Source organism: Malania oleifera, chromosome 13, assembly GCF_029873635.1.
Source record: "Malania oleifera isolate guangnan ecotype guangnan chromosome 13, ASM2987363v1, whole genome shotgun sequence".
Taxonomy (NCBI): Eukaryota; Viridiplantae; Streptophyta; class Magnoliopsida; order Santalales; family Ximeniaceae; genus Malania; species Malania oleifera.
In genome coordinates, this window is record NC_080429.1 from 7,747,747 (window position 1) to 7,767,071 (window position 19,325).

The following is a 19,325-nucleotide window of genomic DNA, read 5'->3' on the forward strand; positions in this document are numbered from 1 at the left end:
CTGAGTAACTGTAGCATTTTGATGCTATATCTGTATAATTTGTCTTTATAAATTGTCTGTATAATCTGTCTGTATAAACAATATGTTATGACATTTAGAAAACATGGCATTCTGTAAATACTATAATATAGTGAACTGAATAAAATCTGTTTAAATCTGTCTGTTAAATATCTGTATATAGATACTATATAACATGATATGCTAAAACCCTATATAAATTCTACATCATGTAAATATCTACTCAAGCCACACAAACATTAAAACTCTTATTCTGTAAAAACTGTATAATAAACTGGTATATATTTATCTATGAGATCTCTATTAACATTCTTAAAACTCCTAACATATCATATTTCACTTACCTTAAATCTGAAAAGCCTCTCACTGAACTTTAGCCCTATACCCGCAGGGTTCTCCACTCGACACCTTGAAAACAACATCCCCTAGAACAAAACTTCAGTATTTTCTTACCTACAACATTTCTTATAACTACGAGGAAGACATAATCTGAATAAAATATCTTATCTTGGATTTGGGATGAATTCCAAACCAACTTCTCCCATGATCAGCTCCTGCATACTTGCTGAAAACTTCGCCAGAAGCATCGTGGTGGCCTCGGATTTTCGATCTGGCGAGAAACGAGACCATGATCGAAGAGAGAAGGAGGGAGAGGCATTTTAGAGAGAGAGAGAGAGAGAGCCCTTTTTGCACCAAAATTCTGCTGAAAAATCTGGGTTTTGGCAATTTATAGCCCTAGATTCATCGATGAGACACGTCATCTCATCGACGAGTCTTTAAGGAATTTTTTCGACGAACTTCCTTCTTCGTCGATGAATTTCAGACTACCCCCAAAACCTCTCTTGGTATTTTCTCTTCAATGAGGCGTGGCTTCGTCGATGAGGCCCTGTGTAAAACTTCCGAGTTATTACGTCCAAAGTGCAATGTCGTCGACGAATGTGAAGCATTCGTCGACGAAGCCTGCTGCCTCCTTCTGTTTCTGTTTCCATTTCCCTCCCTCTTATTATTTAAATATCATTATTCTTCGGGTCGTTACACGTCTTATAGCTGTCACATCACATATCAGCTTACAGCCATCACGTCACATATCGTCTTACAACCGTCACATCACATATCGGCTTACAGCTGTCACATCACTATAGCCGTCATTTCTCATATCGGCTTATAGCTATAGGAACCCGAACCTAGAAAAATAAAGGGAAACAATTATAAAAGGGAGAAACAAAAGAATATAAAAGAAAAGGAAGGAATTGGGCAAGTCAGGGCCAAAATCGACAATGATTTTCCAAGTCGGAAGAAAATCGGCCACAATTTTGGGTCAATTGGGCTAATCAACCACAAAACTGGTGACGATTTTGTGGGAAAAGGGGAAACCGGCGCTGATTTTTTCCTAGACTGCCCACCTATAAATACAAGTGAGCTCATTTTTTTTGGAATTCTCAAAAATCTCTCTTTTGAGCTCTACGAGGGTTTCGGTATTTCTTCATCAAAAGGTTCCTAAGGGCCCCCTAGTGCTCCCAGATCACTCTCTCACCGTTTGGTGCATAGGATCTCGTAGTTTCACTAGTTCAAAAAGTTAGGTTTTCAGTTTTTCGGTTCTTTTCGGTTTCTATTTCGAATATAGGTAAGGGGATTATGTTAATACAACATTTTTTTATGATTTTGAACTGATGGAAATGTTTATGGAGTAGTTATATTTATGTTTTCAATTGAGGTTTCTAAAACCAACCATTCAAAAGTCTCGTTTTTCAAACCTAGGATATACGATATTCTATTTTAAGTACAAATGAATGGTGGGAAGATTGATTTTATATTTTTAAACCGTAAATGTTATGTTTTCATGGTTGCCTATGGGCTATGTTTTAGTTATGAAAAATTGTGTGACAGGTGAATACTATTTTGAGAGTTATGGTAATACTGAAAATGAGATTGTTTGTGTAATATTGAACTGCTTGTGAAACATACTGGAACTGTTTAATTAATATAGGGATTTATATGATGGCCGCGAGGGTCGATTTTTGCCAAATGGTCAAGGGTTGGAGTTTTATTCAGTGGCTGAGAGCTGAGTTGTAACAAAGGGTCGAGGCCCGAGGTTGTATTAAACGACGCGAGGCCGAGTTTTGTAAAATGGCATGTTTTATGTGAAATGAGTTTTAACGTACAGTTTTAATTACTTAAATTATGTGATATGCTCTAGAAACCCTGAGAACCCAGTTGTTATGAGCACGGTACCGTAGCTAGAGAGAGTTTCACCATTTGACCGTGTGCGCCCACATTGTACTACGAGAGTGGTGTCGAGCTGTCCTAGCTAATTGATCCCGGTAGAGGTGTTACCTTCCTTGGAAGTACGTACCAGGAAGTGGTAAGGCAATCGGACCCGCAAGCGAGTTGTGGAAGCTTGCAGACATAGTTAGCAGGGAGTGAGTTGGTCTGGGTTAATCCCCCAAGTTTTAGTCCAGCCTTCGGACAACACAACCTTGACCACGGGGGTTTATACATGGCGTATAGTTCCAGGATGAGTCTTTAATGCATATTAGTATATTTATGTAAATGATGTAATTGTTTTCAGTACCATTTGATACTATGAGAAATAAGAAGTGAGTATACATACTATTTTCAATAAAAAAGAGATGTATGATTTTATATACACTGAAACACATGGTGACCACACACTGTCATTAACTTAGTCTTCCTTACTGAGAGGTGTCTCACCCTGTATATAACATATCTTTTCAGGGAATCACAGAGATCAAGTTTAGCAGAACCAGGGGGTGGAGACTAGTATAGTTTCTTTTTTTGAGTGTCTGCAAGAACTCAGATGTCAGATGTTTATGTTGTACGCCTTAGAGCTTGTATTGTGGTCGTTTGGATCGAGTTAGTTGATTTTTTTTTAGTTTGGCATGTAATATGATAATGGAAAGACTTTGTTGTATGTTAATGGTTAGACTCTGGTAATAGACTATGGAGAATGTTTTACTTATTCTGCTGCATGTTTTATATTATGAGATGATATCAGGTACACAAATGTTACAAAAGTAGCACCTCGGGCCCACGAGGGGTTCGGGCATTACAGGTGGTATTAGAGCCTAGGTTTGTTAGGTTCTGTAGACTTTGATGGTTAAGGATTACCAGAGTATAGGTTGAGATGAGTTGAGAATAATAATTAGTAAGTTAGGTGGGTTTTAATCTGGAGACTTGGAGGCGGACCTCTGTTGATGGCCTTCTTTGTTTTTCCTAAAATGACGATTTTAGGAAAACATGGTAAATCCATCGATGTTTTCGTTTTGGGGTCGAGAGGTTGAAACTCGGAATCTAAGTTAGAATGTTAAGTGAGTATGTAATTTTCCTGGAGTAGGGATAGAGGTTTATATGTCGATGGTTTTATGTCAGAATTGTTTGAACTGCCCTATTAAATTGAGAATTTTGTTGTCACGGTATTTCTTCATTTAATGATTGTGTTCCACATGATAAAAATTGAATATTGAGCTGGTTTCTATCCCATTTACAAGATGGACTATAGGGGAAATGATGTGGATGTTAGAGGAGATAACCATATGGACACATCCAGCGAGGACGATGTCGATGCTTCGGTTGTAATGACCTGCTTAATAAACTGGGTTTTTTTTTTTTTTTTTATACTATAAAATTCTACATGCTCTGATACCATACTGGGGAAAAACCCAATCATAAACCTAAGCAGCGAGAAGCATAAATCACATAGACCTTATCATTTGAACATATATATACTATACCACACAATACCAAAGTACTACATGTTTCCCAAAATATGTACATATACTTGTTCCCCAAAATACCCTCAACTAGCCAGGGTTTACAAAATCATTCCCAAAATATACTCACTCTCTAACAGAGCACTACAGAAGCCCCTCTATCTGCGAGCCTGGTCTGCTCGCCTACCTAGATCACCTGAAAAATAATTCAACACTGGGATGAGCCAACGCTCAGTAAGACGAAATATGTTATTACTAGTGTGTGGCAAATGAGCTACTATATCATAAAAATATGTTTTCAAATAAACATGTGTAACTGAATATATAAATAAAGTATAAGTGATAAATTCCACCACCCCCATCTCTATTGCTTAACATGACAATATTGGAGTTTATTATTCAAAATACTTCTAGTGTAAGTAAGTATGTTCCCTGTTTCTGCAAATCTATACATACGTAATAATAACTGAAAATGTTCCCTGTGGCTATCTGTGTGTCATGACTTACCCCCTCATGACAGGGTTGTGCGGCTCGTAGGCGGGATTTACCTTGGCTGGCCAATCAGGAATAAATCACTATACTCCATCAGTCGATCTGCCCACCTCAACCCATATCTAGATGGGGAGCCTAACCTCTTCAAAGGCCTAGGTGATTGACCTTACCACGTATTATCTAAATAGGTGGTTGCACTCATAAAGTAACATAATATCTGTAGCAATGGTACCATGCTTTGTAGCTGCAAGTCCAACAGGGTTTGATACTATATAATGTATTTCTATATACAACTATCTGAATTACCATGATTTTAAAATAATCGTAATAACCATGATATTGCATAACTGTACTGTAATTCATTTGTTGTAATACTGTGAACTGTATAATCATAACACTGAAACTGCATAATCATAATACTAAAACTGCATAATCATAATACTGATATTCGTGTAATCATGATAACAAGATTCATAAAATCATGGTACTGAAATATCGTAAAATCAGAATACTGAAATATCATAAAACATATATTCATATTCAAAAGCCACATGATATTGTAATACATAATTTTCATCATTTAATAAATTGTATAATATTTTAAAAATACCTAGCATAACATATTTCCCTTAATTGACTATTGAAAAGCCCCTAGGGAATACTAACTTAACACCCGCAGGGCCTCCTACAAAACACCCTGGAAACAATATATGCCAGAACATAATATCAGTATTTCATCGCCTACATCATTACTTATAACTACCATAAGGCCAAAAATAGGCTAAAAGGCCTTGCCCTGAATTTGGGATGAAATCCAACTTTATTTCCCCAATGATCCGCTCCAGCAAACGTGTAAAGAACTTCGCCAAGAGCGTTGTGGTAGCCTCAAATCTTCGATCTGACGACTAACGAGGCCAGAAACAAAGAGAGAAGGGAGAGAGAGAAGTAGGAGAGAGAGAGAGGAGCGTCAAAAGTGAATAAAAATCGGATTTTTAGCTATTTATAGGGTCATATTCGTCAATGAGACACGTTACCTCGTCGACAAGTAATTCATTAAATTTGTCGACAAAGCCATGTATTCGTCGACGAAATTCAAAGCAACCAAAAACCTCGCTCGGTATTTTCTCTTCGACGAAACCCTGTATTCGTCGACGAATTTCTTTACCCACTCATCAACGAAGCCCTGCATTCGTCGACGAGTCTTGGCAATTCCTTGAATTTATTTTATTCTCCAAAATGCAATGTTGTCAACGAACTCCTTATATTTCTGTTTCTATTTCTCTCTCTCTCTCTCTCTCTCTCTTTCTCTTTCTCTCTTATTATTTAAATGCTATTATTCTTCGGGTCACTACATCGGTGGTGCTACGCAGTATAGCGCGGCAGGCTAGGAAGGAAACCCGGAGGGATTCCAGAGAGCGGGATCAACCAATGGCTGACTGGGGCTGCATATTTCAACAGTTCACCCGAACTCGATTGCAACGAAGGATTAGGTTCAGGAGATAGAGGAATTACTGGGGGTGCTGGAATGAACCGAGGAGTAGAAAGTTTGGTTTGCCGCCTTCAAACTTGTGGGAGGCAAATAGGTGGTGGAGATCAGCCAGGTTAGAGGAGGAGCAGTGTCTAGGGTATGTATCGATCACCTGGAGCTGTTTCAGGGAGATCTTCTTCAGCAGATACCTCCCTATGCCACCCAGGAGGTAAAGGCTGAGGAGTTCTTCGTTTGACTCAAGGGTCCATGATTGTATAGTAGTATGCAGCCCGACTTGTGGAGCTATCTTGATTCGCTCCATATATTGTCCCAGACAAGCTGAAGAAGACTCAGATGTTTAAGAGAGGGCTAAGGCAGGCAATTCGTGCATAGGTGGCGGCATTATTGGTCCAAAGCTTTACTAAGCTGGTGGATAGAGCCATGGCGGCATAGGCCAGTATTTTGGAAGGGGAAAGAGAGGCAAATTAGAAGAAAAGGCCTTTATCTCAGAGTTTTCAGTCCAGCACCGGCCAGAGCTCTTGAAAGCGGCCTAGTAGTTCATCGGGCAAGCAACAACCGACGGGACCTCGAGCCCCTCAGGAGAATTTCAAGCACTTTACCAGTCCCAAATGCCATAAAAAGCATGTGGGTGAGTGGAGGGCTGGTTTTATGGGCTGCTATCGGTGCGATGGTGCGGGACATCAGGTGCGGTATTGTCGCGCCGTATTGAATTACGCGCCTTCATAACAACAATATTGTGGAAGTAGTTAGGCACCCAGAGGTAGTCACCAGAGGGGCACCGCGTAGGCGTAGGTGTACTCATTGACGTCAGGCGATGCAGAGAACGCCAATAATGTGGTGACATGTACGATTTTAGTTTTGTTACATAATGCTACTATGTTAATTGACTCAGGTCGTGTGTGCGCTTTGCACCACAAATCCTCTTAGTGATATAGGCAAGAAGGTTACTTTTGGACGATTTCCAGGGGTACCTAGCATGTGTGAAAGCGGTAACAAAGGAGGGACTGAAGCTGGAGGATATTCTAATAATACGGGAGTTCTCGGATGTGTTTCCTAAGAACTTACTAGGATTGCCTCCAAATCGTGAAGTGAAGTTTGCTATTGAGTTAGCACCAGGGATGGCACCAATCTCCAAGGCAGCATACAGAATGGCTCTAGAAAAACTAAATTAGCTAAAAGAGCAATAGCAGGAACTTCTTGATAAGGGGTTCATTAGATTGAGCATATCACCCTAGGGAGCGCCAGTGTTGTTCGTAAAGAAGAAAGACGGGTCGATGTAGATGTGCATCGACTACCGAGGGATTAATAAGATGATAATGAAGAATAAATACCCATTACCTCGTATTGATGACCTGTTTGACCAGCTGAAGGGTACTCAGGTTTTCTTTAAGATCGATCTGCGATCCGGGTATCACTAGTTGAAAGTGAAGACAGAGGATGTGTTGAAGACAACCTTTTGGACCCAATATGGCCATTATGAATTTTTGGATATGTCGTTTGGTTTGACGAATGCACCTGCAACATTCATGGACCTGATGAACAAGGTATTCCACAAGTACTTGGATAAGTTCGTAGTAGTGTTTATGTAGCGACCCAAAAAACTTAATTAATAAAAATAATAAAAGAAGAGAAAAGGGAAGAAAAAGAAATATTTTAATAGGTGTTAGTAAGAAATCGTTGACGAACCAATTGGTCTCATCGACGAGCATTCTACCTTGGCTCGTTGACGAGGACACATGTCTCGTCGATGAGGGGTTACCGAGAGGGGTTTTCATATTACTGAAATTCATCGACGAGTTTCCGGTTTCGTCCACGAACGGTGTGCTTGGACTCGTCGGCGAGTCCACATGTCTCTTCAACGAATCCCTCCCTATAAATAATGAATCCTTTCATTTTTAGCGAGGATTTTCTGCATGTAGCCTCTCTCTCTCTCTCTAGAAAACGACTCTCTCACCTTCTCTCTAGATTTCTGGCTCCGTTTCTCTTCAGTTCGACAATCGGAAGCTACCACGAGACTCTGTGGAAGATTCTCTACAACATAGGCTTAGTAGAATTTCAATTTGAGAAGTTTGGGAAACATCCCAAAATCAGGGTAAGTGAATTATTTTGGAAATTTTCTTAATAAATATATTTATTTGGAGCCTAGGAAGTATTAAATGGGTATTTTTCTAAGATTTGAGTAAGTTAGGATTTTTGAAATACATAGTCTAGTTTTGTTTGATTTAGGCAGGAATCTCGAGGAGCAGGTAAGGGGAAATATTTTATAACAACATTTTATTGATTTTAAACAGGCTAATTTTGAGTATAAACTCTACATTTTTAGGTATAATTTTCTGAATCGTGCAGGTATTGAAAATACTATTTTTGAATATATATTATATTGGAAAAAATTGTGTGGCATGAAAATAGCTTTGAAAATTAAATGGTTGCGAATACTATGAGATGATGATTTATTGTGATTGTGAATACTGTTTGGATTGCGATTTTTGCTTGGTTGGAAATATTGGTGTATTGCGTATACTGTGGTATATGTGTGGACGTGTTTGAGTGGTTGGATTTGCTTTTGATTTGTATTGTGGTTAATGTAAATTGCAATATAGCGTTGGCAGTGGTACGAGGAGGTCGTTATATCATACCTGATATAACCATCATATAATGTTGGCAGTGGTATAAGGAGTTTGTTTTACCTATTTACCATGAACAGGGTGGTATGTGTTATAATCTGTGTGATGATTAGTCCTATGTGGACCGTGTAACCTATGTGTGTATGATAGTCCTGTGTGGACGTTGCATTCTGTGTGGATTGATTATGGTATGCATATATGTGTGGAACTTTGTGAGATGATTGGTATCGGTTGTGTGTAATTTTAATTACTTAAATATTTATGGTAAAGTAGAATACTCCACTCGAAGGCTTGCTGAGGAAGGTGAGTACTCTGGTAATTATTTGTGGATACCAGAGTAGAGGGAAGCCACTTGTATGGGTGGGTGACCTTCCCTATTCTCGGAGACTTTATGTGAATAGATAACCCGAGAGCTTATTAAGGAAGGTGAGTGCCCTGGTGTTAGTACTAAAGTAAAGGGAATCTACTTGTATGGACGGGTAGACTTCTCTATTCTCAAGAATTATCAGTAAAATAATTATGTGTGTGTGTGTATGTGATTGGGTGACAGAGAAGTTGACGATGGTGTGTTTATGAATGCATTTACTTGGCTGCTATAGATAGTGGAATACAATTGTATGTATATTTTGAAATTATATATTAAACACTTCAGCCACACACTATTATAACTTATTTCTTCCTTACTGAGAGTTGTCTCACCTCGGCGATTATTTAATCTTTTTCAGGTCTTCTAGGTGATCGAGGTTAGAAAGCTCCAGGGTGGGGTAGTTTTGTGAGTAAATAAAAAGAACGGATATGTATAGTTTTATGTTTAACTATTCTGGCAATGTGACATGGAGGATATGGTTGTAATTTTATGGGTTTCCTTATGTAAATATAGAACTCTAGTATTATATTTGAGGTTATTTAATTATTTATGCTACGTGAATGGTATTAGAGACGTATGGATGATCTCATAACACTCCGGGCTCCACGTGGCGGGTCCGGGGCATTACAGTTTATTGATGACATCTTGGTTTATTCTAGGAGTCCAGCAAAGCATAGGACTCATATGAGATTGGTTCTTCAGGTACTCAGGGAGAATAAGATATTTGCTAAATTCAAGAAATGTGAGTTCTGGCTGGAATAGATTGCATTTCTAGGGCATGTAGCATACAAGGAGGGAATATCAGTGGATCCAAGTAAGGTAGAAGTGGTAGTTGATTGGGCGAGACCGAGGAACGTGCATAAGGTTCAAAGTTTCTTAGGTCTGACTAGGTATTATTGCCAGTTCGTCGAAGGCTTTTCTAAACTGTTAGGTCTTCTGACGCAACTTACGAGGAAGAATAGTTGGTTTGAGTAGACTGGAGAGGGTGACCAGAGTTTCTAGGAGTTGATACAATGTTTAGTCACTACTCTAGCTTTGACCATTCTATCAGGCGGTGATGGTTATGTTATCTATAGTGACGCATCCCATAAGCGACTTGAGTGTGTTTTGATGTAACAGGGAAAAGTTATCACATATGCTTCTCGCCAACTCAAGGAGTACTAGAATAACTACCCTACGCAAAACTTAGAGTGGGCAGCAGTGGTATTTGCACTAAAGATCTGGCGACACTACTTATACGGTGAAACGTGCGAGATCTTTACTGATCATAAGAGTCTTAAATACTTCTTCAACTAGAAGGAGTTGAATATGAGGCAACGCAAGTGGCTCGAACTGATTAAGGACTACAAGTGCACCATTAGTTACCACCCTGGGAAAGCTAATGTGGTAGCTGATGTTTTGAGTCGGAAGTCAGTGGGTGTTTCAATTTTAGTAGTTGTTGTACAACATTAGATCATGATGGATCTGGAGAGGTTAGGAGTGGAGTTGGTGGACAGAGACCCACAAGCGTTCATCGCAAGTTTAGTTATTCAGCCAACTTTGTAGGAAAGAATCAAAGCTGCTCAGAAGGAAGATGTAGAGCTGGTAAAGGTTATGGAAGGGATTTAGAATGGTTTAAATCCAGATTTCAATGTCTATATTGATGGGATATTAAGATTCCATACTAAGATTTGTGTACCAAATGATGTTGATATTAAACGAGTCATTATAGAAGAGGCTCATCTCTCTCTTTATACTGTTCATCCAAGGAGTATGAAGATGTATAGAGATTTGTGAAAGTCGTTCTGGTGGAGTAACATGAAGAAGGAAATTGCTAGATTTGTGGAGCAATGCCTGACATGTCAGTAGGTTAAGGTAGAACACCAGAGGCTAACGGGACCACTTAAACCACTTGACATTCCCAAGTGGAAGTAGGAGCATATCTTGATGGATTTTGTATCAAGGTTACTTGCAGTAGTGCACAGTCAGAATGTCATCTGGGTTAGAATGGATCGGCTGACGAAGACTGTGCACTTCGTTTCCATCAGAGTTAGTTATTCCATGAATAAGCTGGCATAGGGCGTCCCGATTTCTATCGTTTCAGAATGAGACCCACGATTTACCTCTCGTTTCTAGAAGAGTTTGCAGGATGCCTTGGGATCGCAACTCACATTCAGTACCTCGTTTCACTTATAGACGGATGGACAATCTAAGAGGACCATTCAGACTTTAGAGGATATGTTACAGGCGTGTGTGCTGGATTTTGGGGACAGTTGGATTTGGTATCTACCACTCGTGGAGTTTGCATATAATAATAGCTACTAGGCCAATATAGAGATAGCACCATCTAAGGCTTTGTATGGTCGCCAGTGTCGATCTCCGTTGTATTGGGACTAGGTAGGTGAGTGGTAGATTTTGGGACCGAAACTAATTCAGTAGACCTCTACAAAGGTCGAGCTTATTAGGGAGAGGATCAGAGCAACACATAGTCGGTAGAAGAGTTATGCGGATACTCGTTGATGGGAGCTAGAGTTCGAGATCGAGGATATGGTATTCCTGAAGATTGCCTTGATGAAAGGGGTGGGGTGATGAGGTTTGAGAAGAAGGGGAAATTAAGCCCTTGGTACATCGAGCCATTTGAGATCCTGGAGAGGATAGGTCCAATTGCTTATTGAGTGGCGTTACCCCCAGCACTATCCAGAGTTCATAATGTGTTTCACGTATCGGTGCTGAGGAAGTACGTGCCAAACCCTTCACTCGTGCTAAGTTATGAATCTCTGGAGATCGGAGACGCATTAGCATATGAGAAGGTACCGGTTCAGATTCTAGACCAGAAGGTACATAAGTTGTGTACTAAGGAGATACTATTAGTGAAGGTGTTGTGGCAGAATCACACAGTAGAGTACTAGAGGGGAAGCTTTTGGGAAAGTTAGAGTTGAGATACGCAGGAAATACCACGCTTTTGAGAGAGGTTTTAGGATTAGATAGGTAGGTAGGTTTGTATTATAATTATTTAGTTATGTTTCAAGGTCTGGGGAGAGTGTAGTATTGCGATTCTGAATGCCGAGAGACCTTATGTTGTAACCATGGTATTCCTCCGCCATAAGTGAGGGTATGTAATAAACTTGGGCTGGAGCTGCTATGTGGGTGGCTGCCGACTCTTTTGTAGAGTTGAGTTGTGAATTTAGAGTATGTTCAGTAACAGTTAGCAAATTTCGGGGATGAAATTCTTATAAAGAGGGGAGATTGTAGGAACTCGAACCCAAAAAAATAAAGGGAATTGATTATAAAAGGGAGAAATAAAAGAAAATGAAGGAATTGGGCAATTCAGGGCCAAAACCAATGACGGTTTTCCAAGTCGAAAGAAAACCAGCCATGGTTTTGGGTCAACTGGGCCAGTCAACCACAAAATAGGCGACTATTTTGTGGGAACATGGAAATCGGCGCCGATTTTCTCCTGGGCTGCCCACCTATAAATAGAAGTGAGCTCATTTTTTTTTTTTTTTGGAATTTTCAAAAACCTCTCTTTTTAGCTCTGCTAGGGTTTCGAGATTTCTTCATCAAAAGGTTCCTACAGGCCCCCTAGTACTCCTGGATTACTCTCTCATTGTTTGGCGCATAGGATCTCGTAGTTTCACCGGTTCGAAAACCTAGGTTTTCAGTTTTTCGGTTCGTTTCGATTTCTGTTTCGAATATAGGTAAGTGGATTATATTAATGCAATAGTTTTTATGATTTTGAACTGATGGAAATGTTTATGGAGAGGTTCGTGTCTGATTCTGTTTTCAATTGAAGGTTTTAAAACAACATTCAAAAAGTCCTTCGTTTTTCAAACCTGATTACAATATTCTATTTTAAGTACAAATGAACGGTGGAGATGATTTTTATATTTTTAACAGCGTAAATGCTATGTTTTCACTGGTTTCCCTACGGGCTATTTTAGTTATGGAAATTGTGTTGTGGCAATGAATTATTTGAAAGTTATGGAATACTGGACATGAGATTGTGTGTAATACACTAATGTTTGTGAAAATAACTGGAAACTATTTGATTAATCATTGCTCTCCACGCTCCACCCTCCACAGGCCTCCTTTCGACGCGATGGTTGGCCCGTTCTCCGCCCCCTGGCCTCGAGAGTAGGGGCTTGAACAAGACGGCCAAAGGGTGGGATTTTTATTACAGTGGCTGAGAGCGAGTGGTAACAGAGGGTGTGAACAGGCCGACCCTCTTACATGGGCCCGGCGAGTGAACTAATCATTAATTTACCTGATAATCCACATACTAAGATCAGTTTTTTATGACCGGAAACATAAATATAATCTCCAACCATATAATACCGAGTGCACTATCCTATCTACCCACCATAATAAATAAATTAATCATCCTATTCAACCTATATAAATATCCACTAAAAAACCTCCAGTATTCACAATTAATGTCCTTCATAGATAACTCAAAACCATAGTAACAAAAAACATTAAAATTATACATCTAAAAAATGTAACATAAAAATATCATACCCTTCTCTCTTTCTGTTTTCCAAAAAATGCTACAAACCTTGAGCTCTCTAAGCTCGATCTCGAGGAAGGAAATTCTTTGAAAGCTCATTTTTATATTCGGCGAGCCACATCTCAGGAGTAAGGGAAGAAAAGAAACATATATATAAAAACAGTGTGTGGCTAACATGAGTTATTCTAACAACATAATATTTTTTAAAAAACATGCTGGAAAAGCGTTAACACAAAATTTATGCTAAAATCTTCTTGTCCTAAACCAAAAAACACATGCAAAGATTAACCAGAGATTACCCAAGGATAGGAGTGATTACCCACCCATACAACTAGCACCCCTCTGCTATAATATTTAGGTAACCTTAAGGTCACAATTGAAGCATACCAAGGCACTCACCTTACTCAATAAGCCCTCAAATATTATATTGATCTCGTACTCACACAATTCAACAATAGCTTACCGGCAAAGGCCCTAAGGATAGGAAAATCTACCCGCCCATACAAGTAGGTTCCCTCTACCCTAGTACGTTAGTAGCTACTGTCACATCTGAAGAGTACATAGTTATACTCGCCTCTCAACAAGCTCTAGGACGAAAGAGTACGCCTCGCCTATCATAACGTTTCTACGTACATAGTACTTATGAGTTATCATAATACCTTATTCTCTTTTTATATCAATCCTTACTTTTCTATTATGTTTATAGCTTAAACATGATGGCATTCGCTTTACGTGGATCTTCTATATTACATGTTCACATTGTTATTTTAATTCATGCAGTGCCACAACATTTCATTTCATTTTTCTTCATACTACAAAATAGTCGTTAGCAATAATTATTGTCTATAACTCCTTTTAGCCGTCACAGGTGTCACACAGAAGAGTGGTTAGATTATGCTAACATGATTGTCGTTCAGGTGTCCTTACAGTTTACATCGGTTTACATTGAACATACACAAGGAAACATACGTTCCTAAAAGATTTATTCTCAAACTTTACGTACTTAGCCTGCATTCAGTACCCATTGAACATACATCTCTGTACAGAATCTCATGCCACAACAATTTAATAGGTAAATTAACATAGTCTTGTATAAATAGGCCAGACTCACATTAAAATTTAACTATGAAAATAGAAATTTCCCATTTTACCCAATTAATCCAAGACAATTTCATTCACTGTCTTTAGTTCTGCCACAATTACATAAACTATCATTAAGTGGTGGCTAGGCTCAGGGAAATCATGTTTACATGGTTGGACATTTTATATTTACACCAAAACATACATTAATATAACATAAATTATTACTTTTTTAATTCATAAATCTGAAGTATAATAATTTCCCTTACCTGGTTTCTTGGAACTACGCCAACAGGGACTCCGAAAAATGTTTTGCGGCGCTCACCCTAACCCAGAATGCAAAATTACTAATTACCATTAAATTACTTTCATAAATAAAATACTATTTTTAATAATTCCTAGGCCCTTTAAATACCAAATAAACGTTATACCCTTCAAATAAATCCCAATTTGCCAAAAAATTTTCAAAATCCACTCTCGCTTGCGTGAGGTTGAGAAAAAATCCCACTTAGAAATTTAATTCAATCAAATGACGACGATCACAACTAGGATCCCGTGGTGGTGTCTAATCGTTGATTTAATAACATATTTAACGAGAAATTGAGAAATTAGGAAAAAGTTACATTATCCTAGGAATGGTGCCTACGCCGCTCCCTTGATAAATCACCTCCAGTAGAAATGTCGGTGGCGGAGTTAGGAATCCAACGACACCTTCTGTTTTCCGATCGACACTCGTTAGACCAACGAAATTGAGGAGAGAGAGAGATGGAGATGGAGGCGAGCGAGACGGTCTAAGAGAGCTACAAAGAGAGAGATTAAGAAGCGCTGAAGAGAGGCGCATGTCTTCCCAGCTAAGCTTTTTATCGACGAGGGGGGAGGGGAGGGGGGGGAGAACGGGAAATGAGGCATCCGAGGAGAGGAGAGAAGGGACGGAGACGGAATATATATTAATCACCATTTTACTTAAATTAATTAATTAATTCAATAATAATTAATTAATTACCTAATACAATTTAAATTTAATAATCTTCTAATAATTTTTTTAGATTCCTTTATTTGTGTATTTAACACATGATGTTAATAATGTTTAACTAATTAATTGATAACTTCCTTTCTCATCTTTCCTCGTTTTCACCCTTCCATCCTTCTTTCACAACTCCTATTTTCCCAGCTTTTCTGCGGTTAGATTGGTGCTCCGCTCTTCTGTCATTAAATAAGTAATTAAATATTTTTTCATAATAATGGTTTTTCGGGTCATTACATTCGTCTCTCCGTTAAGAACTTTGTCATCGAATTTTTGACTAATCCACCATCTATGCCAAAATTAAATCATTATAGATAATCATAAATAAACTATACCAGCGCCTCTGACATATAGGCTGCTCTTTCATGTCGGGATTCAATGAGTACTCGTGTTGATTCTCCTACCTAGAGGGGGTAAGTGTGGTGTCCTCCGATACCCTAACCTCTGAATGAAATCAATTAACCAACCTCAGACCATAGTTCCCTATAACTCCAATTAAGATAAAAACACCCAACTGCCACAAATCATGTCACCACATCACCTAAATTATTCTCCATCAAAGATTTTTCCTCTACAAATCACTCTACCTAACCTTGTTGTCAAATTCAAAGGTCTAACTTTTTACTTGAAAAATCACCATCAAAATGGATTTATTCATGTGTATGATGAACACTAGCTTACTTTTTTAGAAAAGACACAGAAGACATCAAGAGAGTTAGGTCCCCAAAACTTATTGAAACAACTCGAAAATTCTAATGGTATCTAATCGTACCCATCCCTATCCTTATCTGCAATGCAACTATACTATAGTAGAAATCATTCCGAACCTAATATCCAAACATTTTCCATATCCGGCCGATGTGAATAAACACCATTTCGGTGCGGACATACTCTAACTATCGTAACGAGCCGACCCTCAATGTCGGTCGGAGTAGTGCTATAATCCATTCATATGAAATCCAATACTAATAGTATGTACGCAGCGTAAAACATAAATCTAATCTCCACAAATATATACTAGAGGTTTACATCCCTCTACAAACATAATACAAATCATTATCCATATGTATGCAAACATCTAGAAAAATCCCCAAAAAACATCCAATATTCACAATCATTCCTATTCAGGGATAATCAAAACAGAGAACAAAAAAATAAATTTTACACATCTAAAATTAACATACAATATATACCATTCTTTCTTTCGATTTTCCATAATGCTACAACACCTCGAGCCTCTCTAAGCTCAATCTCGAGGAAATCTGAAAACAGAATATGATATTCGTATGTGAGACACATCTCAGTAAGAGAAGAGAAAATATATTAAAAACAGGTGTGGCTAAATGAGTTTATATAACCAACATAAATTTAATTGAAACTCGTTAACACAATTTCTGAAATCATTCTCTGATCCTAACCAAACACATGCAAAAGATTTAACCCACGAGATTACCCGAGGATAGGGGTGATTACCCGCTCATACAAGTAGCACCCCTCTGCTATGATATGTAGGTAACCCTAAGGTCACAATTGAAGCATACCAGGGCAGTCACCTTACTTAGTAAGCCCTTAAGTATTAGATTGATCTCGTACTCACATAATTCAATAATAGCTTATTGGCAAAGGCCCTAAGGATAGGAAAATCTACCTATCCGTACAAGTAGGTTCCCTCTGCCATAGTACGTTATACAACTACTACCACATTTGAAGCTATTAGTGCACTCGCCTTTCTCAGCAAGCCCTCAGGCGCAGAGTACGCCTCGTCTAATCATAACGTGTTCTACGTACATAGGTACTTCTGATATCATAATACATTATTCTCTTTGTCATTAATCAATCATACTTTTTTGTTCATGTTTATAGCATAAACATTGCATTGACATTTGCTTAGGGATCTTCTACATTAACATCGTACACAGTGGTCATTTGCTTCCAGTCAGTACGGATCATGCATAACATTTTCATTTGATTTCTTTCATACTACAGTGGTTCTTTAGCCACATCAGTAGTCCTTGTAGAGCTGCCTTCCACTGTTCATCAGTTAGTTCTACACAAAAGGGTGCTAATCTGGCTAAATATGACTATCTTTCAGCTTGTTCCTCTTTAACATCGTTGCATTACACATACACCAACAAGCAACATAGTTATAACAAAATTTATTCTAATACTTACTCCTTCGCCTTGCATATCAGACAGTCACAATATTGTACATACTTCATGCACCCAAATTAAATAAAATTCATACATATTCTGTAAAATAGGGCCAAAGCCACATTAGCATTAATTACTTGAAATCAATTTCCATTTCTTAATTATTATCCAAAAAATTCCTTTAGGTCGTTAGTCTTTCCACACATACATAAACTAAATAATGGGGCTAGGCTCAGAAATCATAATTTTAAATGGGACATTTTAAGTATTCACCCCAAACATACATATAAACACAGTAATATTACTTTAATTTATAAAAATCTGATTTAATATATAATTTTCCCTTACCTGATTTCTTGAACTACGCCAACAGAGACCAAGAAAAATACCTGTGACGCTCACTCGGACCCTGAATAAAAAATCTTAATTCCATTAAATTAATCATAAATAAAATACTATTTTAATATTTCCTAGACCCTTAAATACCAAATAAACAGTTATATCCTTAAATATAACCAATTTTTCAAATTTCCTAAATCCCACTCCCGCTTTGAAGTAGGGCCTAAAAACCCAATTAGAAATTTACTCATGTTAAAATGACAACTATCACGACTAGGACCCCGTGGTGGTGCCTGATCGTCGATTTAACAGCAGATTTAATGAGAAATTGAGAAATTAGGAGTTAGCTTAGCTGCCCAAGGATAAGAAAGCAATTGGTTGCAAATGAGTTTATGTAAAGAAAGAAGGATTTCTAGATACAAATAATATTCGCTTCAAAACTAGATTGGTAGTTAAGGGCTACGCACAGAAGGAACACATTGATTATATTTAGGTATTTTGTCCAATTGTTAAACATTCTTCATTCAAATTTTGTTGGCTTTGGTAGCATAATTTGATCTTGAATTGGATCAACTCGATGTAAAAACAACATTTTTACTTGGTGATTTGGAAGAGAAAATCTAAATGACTCAGTAAGATGGATTTCAGGTTGCTGGAAAAGAAAATTGGTTATGTAAACTGGGTAAATCGTTGTATGGTTTAAAGCAGTCTCCAAGACAGTGGTACAAACAATTTCAGCAGTTTATGATGGGTCAAAAGTACATTAGAAATAAACATGATCATTGTGTTTATTTTTGCAGACTACAAAATGGATCTTTTATATATTTGCTTTTGTATGTTGGTGATATGTTGATAGCTTCAAAGAATAGGGAAGAAATCAACAAGTTAAAAAGTCAGTTAAATCAATAGTTTGAGATGAAAGATCTTGGTGAAACAAAGAAGATACTTGACATGGAGATTCGTAGAGACAAAATGAGAGGAAGAGTTAGTTTGTCTCAGAAACAGAATTTGAAGAAGGTAGTACAGAGTTTTGGCATGTCTGAGCAGTCAAAACTAGTAAGCACTAAGCACTTCTCTTGCTCCTCATTTCAAACTTAGTGCGGCTTTATCTCCTAAATCAGATGAGAAACGTAAGTATATGTCACAGGTTCCTTATGCAAGTGCTGTTGGTAGTCTGATGTATGCAATGGTTTGTACTAGACCTGATATTTCACAAGCTGTTAGTATGGTGAGCAGGTATATGCATGATCCGAGTAAAGGACATTGTCAAGTTGTGAAATGGATTTTGAGATATATTATGAATACGATTGATGTTGGTATAGTATTTGAGAAAAATAATACTATTGATCAATGTGTTGTTAGATATGTGGATTCTAATTTTGTAGGTGATTTGGATAAACGTCGATCAACTACTGGAAATGTTTTAACATTTGCTAATGGTCCAGTGAGTTGATGGGCGCAAGATACTTCTTTAGAAGATTGCTACAACTGAAAATCCCGTAGATATGTTGACCAAGATTGTGA